Raw genomic sequence first — 11276 nt, forward strand, 5'->3', positions numbered from 1 at the left:
TGTGTGGCCAAGCTACTCCTACATAAAAGGCGGCCCTGGCCTGACTGAAACCTCACAGTGCTGAAGAGCAGGCCTCTTCAGCCCCAACTGGGATATGTGTAATTTCAATAGATCCCAGAGGAAAGCTCAGAATTCTTTACAGAAACTCCTTTGAAAGAATTCAGCATCTGGGGCTGGAGTGATAATACAGTGGATAGGACATTTGTCTTGCATGCAGCTGAGCGGGGTTCTGTCCCCAGCATTTCCCATGGTCCCCTCGAACTTGCCAGGAGTGATTCCTGAGCACAGAGCCAGGAGCAACCCCTGAGTATTGTGGGATGTGACCAAACAAATCTCTTGAAAAAAAAACACCCAAACATAAAAGAAATCAGCACGTCAGCACGTGATAAGGGGCCCGATGTCGAGTATCTACTTAGTAATTCTGCTGTGGTTATGGAAAAGATGATCTTTATTATTATTATTATTAATTATTTATTATTGTTGTTGTTACAGTGCCAGGAAATTTGAACCCAGGGTGTTAGAGTTATAAGGTAAGTGTTTTACTGCTGAGTTTTATCTTTGACCACACTATCTTCTTACGAAGTACACTGAAATGTTTTGGAATCAAGGACCACGCTATATGAAATTTATGTAAAGGGGTGAGTAAAGGGCATACAGGGTTCTTTGTACTATTTTTATGTTTACAACGTTGTCTAAATTCACATTGATTTCCCAGGAAGGTAGTTTTAAAAATCAGTACTTTAAAACTCTTTCTTATACCTCCAGAAGTAGCACAATTCCTCCTATCTGTCTCGTGCTTGAATGGTTCTCAATCTATCCACAGGAACATATATAACTTTTAATTATCAGCTGCTACAGAGAATACAAAATAGCATTTAGGAAGGATCTAAAATGGCAGCAAATTGGGGGAAAAAATAAGAGAAATTTAACAAATAGCTGTTTGTAGCCATGATGGACATTTGGAAATCCTGTAATTAGATGTTGGTTTGCCTCCCTCATCAACAAATCTCTATGTCGGTAAAGTGGGAGATTTTCCAGTTTGCTTTGTCCCAACCTGTTCTGATGGTTTTCTCTCTAGCATTCTGGACCAGTGGGCTGAAGGATATTTCTAACTTAAGTGTAGGGGAGAGGGGATGGACTGCGCATGCACGGAGACGTTCCATGCAAGGCAGCTAGTAATGGAGGAGTGTTCCTTCTCTGCGTGGGGCCCGCACCGTCCGTTGGAGCCGCTTGTTCTTGATAGCCCCTTCATGCTACGGCCTTTTCTATTTTTTTTTGGGGGGGGGGCGGTTGGGTTTGCTTGGGCCACACCTGGCAGTACTCAAGGGCTGCTCCCTCTCTAAACTTGGGGGTCACTCCTCGCAGTAGTGCTCAGGGACCCATGTGGTGCAAAGCACGCACTCAGTCCTTTGAGCCAGCTCACTGGCCGCGCTGCACAATTTTCACATGTGTTATCCCTTCAATCTGATGGGAACTGGGTTTACCAAACCAGGAAATAGCCCTGACTGGAGACCACCGTTCCCTCTTCTTCCTGGTTAACCCTCAAAGGCCTGAAATGTGGGCCCACTGTTGTGTTGAGGTCATCACTGTTCTTGTCCTGTTGACTCAATGGAATGACTTATCTTTGAGATTGAGTTAGGTACTGGGGGTGGGCGAGGCTGTTGGAGCCTCACTCAGCCGCACTTGTGCTGTTCGTGGCTCTGGACTCAGCAGTGACCCCTGGTGGTATTCAGTATGCAATGCAGTATGCAATTCTGTATGCAAATACAGCATGTAATTCTGGGAATCAAAGCACAGTACCTCCTATACTCAGGCCTTGAACTGGGAGTTGTTTCATCATCTGATCTTCAGCCGCAAAAAGAAATCCTTACAGAGGTGCAGTATCAAGGGGAGGAATGGAATTTCCAGTCAGTTTGGATTTTGTGGCACATGTGATATATGTGCTGAGAGAGGGAAAGAAATGGTACAGATAGGTCAGCTATTAGTCTCCTTTTCTGTTATTTGGGAATAAATTTGACTGAAAAAAATTGGTTATTAGCCTGTGTGTGAGTAAGAGAAAAAGGCAGTGCCCCCAAGAGAGAGAATGTCCCTGTCTTTAATAGCCCTCTACATGTTCCGATAAATGTTAATTGAATATTTTCATTTTTCACTGTATATTTATTTGCTCTAATATGAAAATTCTATTTATATATCGAGCCCATTGTAATCAGAAGCTTTAAGCATTTATGTAACATTAAGTATTAAGTATTTAATTACATAAATAAACCATGAACCTTAGTTTCATCCATAACTGATGAAAATGTATGATTCAGGCAGTCTCTAGTAAAAGTCTTAAAACAAACACATAATATTACTGGCCGAAAGCAAAAAGGCCTACCTGGTCTATATGCCAAATGTCATTGCTACAATTGCTGCATCAAGCTCAGTGGTCCTCAATATTTACTGGACATTAGAATCATTAGGGAGGGGCTGGAGCAATAGCCCAGCAGGTAGGGCATTTGCCTTGCAAGCAGCCAACCTGGGTTTGATTCCCAGTATCCCATATGGTCCCCTGAGCACCGCCAGGAGTAATTCCCTGAGTGCATGAGCCAGGAGTAACCCTTGTGCATCAATGGGTGTAACCAAAAAAAATCATTTGGGAAATTCTAAAAGGTTCCATGGCCAGGGAGGTGGTTCAGATGGATGGAGCACATGCTTTGCATATGGGAAGCCTGAATTCCATCCCTGGACCTACATAATGCCTGTGAGCACCACCAGGAGCAATCCCTGAGTCCAGAGTTGGTAATAACCCAGGAGCCCCACTGGGTGTGATCTAAGAAAGACCAAACAATAACAATAACCAAACAATAAATAGAAAAAATTAGAAAATCCCAGCCCCAGAAAGCCAAACACTACATAAATTAAAGAAGATTTTTGGGAGATGGCTTAGGTATCAGTGTTTTGGAAATTGCCCAGTCTGTGCCATTGTACAGTAGTAAAGCTTGAGAACCACTGATATAAATCTTGATTATTTTTGGTATCAGATTTTCACTCTCACTGTACAGCAAGTACTGCAAAGAATAAAGTCCAGGAAATGAACCACAGTGGTTCTACATCCAAGTATCCAGCATGACTATTTGGTCCAATGATTATACCTGATACCCCCAATTTCATTCTATGCTTGTAAGTCATTTAACGTCTGTAGACTCGTTCTATGCGGGTTTTCCCAGTGGTGCTGGGGGTCTGGGGTCACTCATGGCAATACTTGCCTGATAGGGCAGGACTGAGAGGCCATGTAGTGTCAGGACTTGAATTCAGAGAATCTTAACACACGAGGTGTGAGCTCTGCCCATTCAGCTATCTCTCCAGCCCCCGCAGACTTCTTTCTAGGGAATAAGGGACCCTGCTCAACCACTGTTCAACTTAAGGATGAAAATAATGCAGGCAAGGAACATAAAAGAACACATACTACAGGACCTGAGCCGTAGTACAGAGGGTAGGGTGCTTTCCTCCAACCAGGCCAACCTGGGTTCAGTAAATGCCTAGAACCCCACACAGTACTCCCTGTACTGCCAGGAGCGATTCCTGACTGCAAGAGCCTGGCATCAACCCTGAACACCACTGGGTGTGTCTGAAAAACAAAATTTAAAAAAAATAGTATCTGTGGCATTGATTGTGCAAATCAAAGTAGTTTTTTTTTTCATTTCAGCTAAGAATTAACCAATAGAGTTCAATGGATGTTTTTCTTAAAATGTCATTTGAAAATGTTCGAAATTGAAGGCATTTTCAAAAGCTGGCCAGCCATTCATTACCCTCATTTTAATGACACTTCCACAACTTTAAGTTTTTATGCTAACACATCCCTTCCATGGGTACCAGTTTCTGCCTTAGTTTCCAAGCTACTATAACAGGTGGCTTCTAAACAATAGAAATACAATCCCCACTGCTCTGGAGACTGGAAGTCCAAGATCAAGGTGCTGTCAGATTGGTGTTAGGTGAGCATCCACCTCCTGGGGAATAGCTCACTAGCTGTCTTTTCCCTGTGGCACGCTGGGCAAAGGCTAGGGACCTGGGGTCTCTTTTATGAGGACACAAATCACTTCCCCCCAAATCTCACCTCGAATACCAGCAGTCTGGGGGATTTGGTTTCCACATGAATGTTGAGGTTTACAAATTTTCAGTCACCTGAAAAGCTTGTGATTTCCATTTTTTTTGTGAAACAAAAAGACTCCTCCTCCTCCTCCTCCTTGATTAAGTCATTTCCTTCTTCCTGGTACCTTAGTCAACTCTCAGCCCTGAGGAGAAAGTTGTAAATGAGTATGCGCACTGGTTAAAGAGGTAGGTTGCTTTTGGTCGCAAGTGACAGAAATGTAACTCAAAAGTGCTTTAAATAGCAAAGAAAACTTATAAGCAGGCAAGCAAATGGCCTAGATATTAGGTCAGCTTTTGGAGAGGCTTCATCCAGTGACCTAAACACTTTCCCAAGGGACCTAGATCTCTACTGCGCCTTTTGCATAGTCATTCAACCTGGAGGGCATCTCTTTGCAGTTCAAAAAGGTTGCAGACAATGCCCAAGGTTCCCCTTTCTTCCCTTTTTCCCAGTAAGAGAAAGAGAGTTGATTGCTGTTCTAGCCACAGTCCTAATAGTCACGTGAGTGGGCTGGGCCATCCATTTGCTTTGTATGGACCAGTCACTGCCTAGGGAAATGGAATACACTGATTGGCTTAGCTTTGCAGAAATGCTCCACCCCTGAGAAATAGATGGCTGGAACCAAAAGAAGGGGGTGTGAGGAATACTTAGCATTGGCAGCACAACCAAGCCCACAGGAGAGATCACAAAAGGTTAGTGTGCACATACTTCAATACTAAAACAGCTACTTGCAGCTCATTCCACTGGTCTTTTTATTTTATAGGAGGGGGGTCTCAGCCTGGAAACTATTGGACTTTGGAGCTAGATTTTGTTTCGTGATGGGGTCTGTCCTGTACGTTATAAGATATTTAAACGGGGGGCCAGAAAGGTAGTGCACTGGGTAGGGTGGCTGCCTTACATACAGCCAACCCAGAATCAATGCCCAGCATCCCACATGGTCCCTCTGAGTCCACCAGGAGTGATCCCTGAGTGCAGAGCGAGGAATAAATCCTGAGCACCGATGGATGTGGCCTAACACAAAAACAAAGCAAAATTTTTAAAATACCTAAAAACCAAAAGATAGTTAGCAGTATCCTGCTCTGGCTTCTTCCCAGAAGATTCCAATAGCACTGGCCACTTTCCCACAGACATCGCAGCTAGAAATACCTCCAGACATTGTCAAATGCCTTCTGTGACACTAAATTTCTCTCTTGGGACTACCATTTGTTGTTGTTGTTGTTTGCTTTTTGGGTCACACCCAGTGACGCACAGGGGTTACTCCTGGCTCATGCACTCAGGAATTACTCCTGGCGGTGCTCGGGGACCCATATGGGATGCTGGGAATCGAACCTGGGTTGGCCACGTGCAAGGCAAAGGCCCTCCCCGCTGTGCGATTGCTCCGCCCTGGGACTACCATTTTTATAATTGGGCTTCTTAGATTAAAATCTTTATTATAGAAATGGAGATGTATTTTTTCCATCTCCCCAGTGTTAAGGAAATTCTGCTTTGCATCTCTTTCTTTATGCAGAATTTCCCACATTAGACATAAACTACTGTTGTTGTTTGGGGGCCACACCCAATAATGCTCAGGGTTACTCCTGGCTCTGCACTCAGGAATTACTCCTGGCAGTGCATGGGGCACCATATGGATGCCAGAAATCGAACCTTGGTTGGCAACATGCAAGGTAAATGCCACAGATGCTCTCTTTAGCCCCTGTGCTTAATTTTTTAAAAAAATCGGTTTTGGGGGCTGGAGTGATATCACAGTGGGTAGGGCGTTTGCCTTGCACACGGCTGACCTGCCTTCGATTCCCAGCATCCCATATGGTCCCCTGAGCACCGCCAGGGGTAATTCCTGAGTGCAGAGCCAGGAGTGACCCCTGTGCATCGCCGGGTGTGACCCAAAAAAGCAAAAAAAAAATTGGCTTTGGAACCACACCCAGCAGTTCTCGGGGCTTACTCCTGACCCTGTGTTCAGGAATCACTCCTGGGAGGCTCAGGGGACCGCACGGGTTAGCGGGGATTAAACCCAGGTTGGCCACATGCAAGGAACATGCCCTGACCACTGTACAAGTGCTCCATCCCCGACACACATATACTTCAAGCATATAATTTTTAAATAGGTGCCACACCCAGTGTGGCTAGAGTTGCACCGGGGCATATTCCTGGCGATGCTCATCTGGTAGCATGGTCCTGATGGTTTGCTGCTCAGGGGTCCCCAGGGCTTCACTGGCAGTGGTGCCAGGGACCAAACTTAGGACCTTACACATCCTAGGCATGTGCTTTTCCACGATATCTCTCTGGCCCCTAAATCATAATTTATTCCAATCATGTTTTGCTTTTCTTTATTAGAATTCTTTTATTTAAAAAGTGTTTTGGGGGGAGGGGGAGCGGGTGATAGAGTAATAGCACAGCCGGTAGGGCGTTTGCCTTGCACGTGGTCGGCCTGGGTTTGATCCCCAGCATCCCATAGGATCCCCCTGAGCACCACCAGGAGTGATTCCTGAGTCTAGAGGCAGGAGTCAGTCCTGAGCACCGTTGGGTGTGACCTAACACATCGTTGGATGTGGCCTAACTTTCCCACTCCCCATCCCCAAAAAAAATGTTCTCGGGGGCTGGAGCGAGAGGGCAGAGAGTAAAGGCTTGCTTTGCACACTGCCGACCCAGGATTCAATCCCCAGCACTCCGTATAGTTCCCGAGCACCGCCAGGAGTGACCCCTGAGTGCAGTCAGGAGTCAGCCCTGTGCCCTGCCGGTATGGCCCCAAAACAAAACAACAAATGACGTAAAAAGAGCTAGTGAGGTTTCGTCGAAGTTGGAACCCTCACACACATAGTGTTGGTTTAGTGCCAGTCAAAGATGTCTGCCCAGGAGAACGGAAGACACGTTGTGCAATTATTTGTACACAAATGATTCGTAACGAAATTGTGCATGGTAGCTAATAAGTGGAAACAGCCCGAGTGCTTTTCTTTTATTTTTTTTGCTTTTTGGGTCACACCCAGCAATGCACAGGGGTCACTCCTGGCTCATGCACTCATGAATCACCCCTGGTGGTGCTCAGGGGATCATATGGGATGCTGGGATTTGAACCCGGGTCGGCCGCGTACAAGGCAAACGCCCTACCCGCTGTCCTATCACTCCAGCCCCCTGAGTGCTTTTCAACTCAAGAATGCATAAGTACAACGTGGTATACACATAGATTATTTGGCAGTGATAAAAAGAGATGCATGCTGTAATATTAGCGAAGGAAATAATACAGACACAGAAGGTCAAATATCATATAATCAGTCCATTCTTAACGTGGTCCAAAATAGGCAAGTCCTGAGAGGCAGGAAGTATTTTCAGTGATTGCTTAGACGGCAGACGGATGCAAGGGCTTCTTCGGGGGATGATGAAACTGTTCTAAAACCAACTGTGGTACTTGTGCAACTTTGTGGATATACTAAAGTCATTGATTTGTTTACTTGTAGTGGCTGAATTGTATGGTGTGGGAATTATATGTCAGTAAAACTACTGGTCAAAAAAAATGGTTCCACCTGGTTCAAACAAGAAGGTACCAGAGTGTATTCTGAGATCCAAAGCTACCTGGCATAGCTATTACAGAATAAGAATGAATGTATTAGAGGGGCTGGAGCAATAGTACAGCGGGTTCGATTCCCAGCATCCCATATGGTCCCCTGAGCACCGCCAGGGGTGATTCCTGAGCAGGAGTATGCCCTGTGCATTGCCAGGAGTGACCCATAAAGCAAAAAAAAAAAAAAAGAAAGAATATATTAGGGCCGGAGCGATAGACAGCGGGTAGGGCACTTGCCTTGCACACGACTGATCCGGTTTCGATTCCCAGCACCCCATACGGTCACTGGAGCCCACCAGGAATGATTCCTTGAACACCAGAGCCAGGAGTAAGCCCTGAGCACTGCTGGGCGGTCCCATATAAAAGAAAACAAAAATGAATATGTTGGAGAAGGCAGACGGGGCATCGGATCATAGGCATCCCAAGGGCGGCGAGGAGCAAGTAAACATATTAGGAATATTAATCCATATGCGGAGATTGGATTCGAGGGAACAGGACCAAGAAAGGGAGCTTCGTTCTGACGGTCCCAGCCAGTCCAATGTTCATGGACGGCTGAGCCTAAATCATGGTTAGGGGTTAGAAAGGGAAGAGAGAATACAAGAGTTTCAGGAGGCCGAGAAAGAGGATTTGGGGATGTCGGAGGAGTGGTCAGGGAGGAAAGAAAGGAGAGATTTTTTTTTCCTGCCACCAGAGTGGGATGAAGCTGCGTTTCTCTCCTACTCTAGGAGTCCCCAGTGAATAAATTCTGGGCCAAACAAACATCAGGCCCAAAGACAAAATATATCTCAGCCGTAGAAGATTTTTGAAAAGTTAACCGCTATTAAGAAGAATCCGCCAGGCCACAGGCGAAACCGGTGACCGAGAGGTGCTTTATGCAGAGTGCAAATGTGTCCCCAGGTCAGGCTGCCGCTTCTGCGGGCGCAGATGCAAGCGCTGCTTAGGAGCTAAGCCTATTACACGCCTTTGTGGAGGAACAAGCTGCCGGCCCCAGGGTCAATTTGAGTCGTGCAAAGATGCAGCCGGAGGCTTTGACAAAAACAATTCTCTTTTTTCTGGCCCAGTGGTTCGCTCTGTGTGGTTCCCTGACCTGTGGCAGCGGCAATTATCTGGTTGCTTCATAGAAAAAAGCTCTGGCGCCCCCCGCCCCCCCCAGGCCTACCAACAGGTCCGGGGCTGTGGTGCCAGGCCCGGATTTTAACCAGGCCGGGGGAGCGGATGCAGGCTCGGGCTTGAGAACCACTGCTTTGATCACATCAGACCTCTTCGGGGCTTTCATCCCCAGGAACAGATTGAAACTGTCCATGGGATCTAGGGGGATCTGGGTGGGGCCCCGGAGGGGGTCGCCGCACTCGGCAGAATGGGGGCCGGAGAGAGAATGCAGGAGTAAAGGCACTTGTCTTATGTGTGACCCATCGCGTGTCCACCAGGCGTGACCCCTGGGCACCGAGCCAGGTGTCTCCCCCCAGCACCCCTGCGTGTGGCCCACCCCCGTGTCCCCAGAACGTTGGTTTGCTCCCCCGCACAGCACTGTCCCTTGTAGCCACTGGGAGCTGACCTCTTTGAAGAAGAGTGCTCGCGCCGAGAGGGGACGGGGACGGGGGCTGGGAGAGACCCTCCCCTCCCCAATGGAATGTTTCCTTTGTGCGTTTCTCCCTTTGTGCTATGAGAGGAATCACAGCATCTTGTTAAAAGCATTTTCTTCTGGGGGGCTGGACAGTTTGGCCTCCAACGAGCAGTGCTAAGGGTTGCTCTTGCTTCTGTGCTCAGGAGTTATTCCTGGCAGAGCTTGTGGGGGGAACGACGTGATATTGGGGGTTCAGCTAGGGTGGGCTGTCTGCATGGAAAGCATCTTAAGCCCTGACAGTGTATCTTTGTAATTTGCATCTTTGGTGTTGGTATTAGTGTTTTCTTTGCCCTTTTTTGGGGGAGATGTGCTGATTTCAAACCCAAGGCCTCACACATGCAGAGCAAGTGCTGTATTTCTGAGCTAAATTCCTGACCCTTAAAAAATATTTTCTACAGGGGCCAGAGGGATAGTACAATGGGGAGGGCATTTGCCTTCCATGTGACCAACCCAGGTTCCGTCCCCAGCATCCCATAAGTTCCCCCAAGCACTGCCGGGAGTAATTCCTGAGCACACAGCCAGGAGTAACCCACTGAACATCACTGGGTGTGGCCCAAAAAACCAACAAAAAATTATTTTCTACCTTAAAGTGCCATTAAGTTGCCCTCAATTTGTCTGTAAAGGCTTAAAACAAATTCTCTTTTGGGGGGCTAGGGTATTGGGTGCAGGCCACTGTAAGGCCCATCCCGTGTCACCCACTGCTGTGACAGAATTGTCACATAGAGGAAGATGGTGCAGGTGGTGGCCCAGAGATGGAACTGGTGAGGTAGAAAAGGAGGTGTGACGAGTGTGACCAGAAAGCTGATAAGGGACAATCTCTCCCCGGGTTTTACTTTTTATTTTTTGGCACCGTGACTCCTGCGCTTTGATCTAAATTCAGTACAGGAACGTTTTCTTGGAGGTGTGCAGGAAGAAGTGGATATGTAGCTTGCTCTAGAGTTTGTGTCACGGTGAATGAGGCAGGTTCTTACAGAACACGGCAACTTCATGCCTCAGCCTTATAAGGACCACATGATGATCGCCCAAGAACTGACTCTGAGACACGTGAACAGATGATGAACCAGATCCCCCAGCCCCGTTGTGGGCCAGGTGTCACATCCAGCTTTCTGAGCCAACAAAGCTCTGATTATAGTGGGGCGATCATCTTTTCTTTTTAATGCATTTTGACAGTAATTAGGTATTAGACAATGTTATATACTTAGCAACATTAGTCAGCCTTATTAAAATGGATCTGATGACACAGGTTTTTTTCCTTTTAAAATGTTGTAAGGTTTTACTCTTTTCAGAATCTAGGATGACTCAATAGGAGGGTTATTGTCTATGGGAACTTCTCAGGGGAAGGTAAAATAGCCTGAATATGCATATAATTTTGATATATGCACATATAAACGCTAAAATCCCTATATTGAGGGCCCAGGAGAAGACTCAGTGGGATGAGTGCATGCTTTGCATGCAGGAGACCTGGGTTTGACCTTTGGCACCTCATGGCATCCTGAACACTACTTGGGAGCTACTCCTGAGCACTGCTGGGTGTCCCCCAACCCAGAATAAATACATTAGGAATAGAGGTAGGGTGCTTGCCTTGCATATGACAAACTCGGGTTCAATCCCCAGTATCCCATATGGTCCCTGAGCACTGCCAGGAGTGATCCCTAAAGGCAAAAATAGCACTGTAGCACTGTCACTGTCATCCCATTGTTCATCGATTTGCTTGAGCGGGCACCAGTAACGTTTCCATTGTGAGACCTGCTATTACTGTTTTTGGCATATTGAATATGCCATGAGTAGCTTGCCAGGCTCTGCCGTGCGGATGGGATACTCTCGGTAGCTTGCCGGGCTCTCCAAGAGGGATGGAGAAATCGAACCCAGGTTGGCTGCGTGCAGGGCAAACACCCTAACTGCTGTGCTATCACTCCAGTCCATTCTTGTACTTGAGTGAAGGCAAAATTAAAGAAAGAAAATCACATACT

Source organism: Sorex araneus, chromosome X (genome assembly GCF_027595985.1).
Source record: "Sorex araneus isolate mSorAra2 chromosome X, mSorAra2.pri, whole genome shotgun sequence".
Classification (NCBI taxonomy): domain Eukaryota; kingdom Metazoa; phylum Chordata; class Mammalia; order Eulipotyphla; family Soricidae; genus Sorex; species Sorex araneus.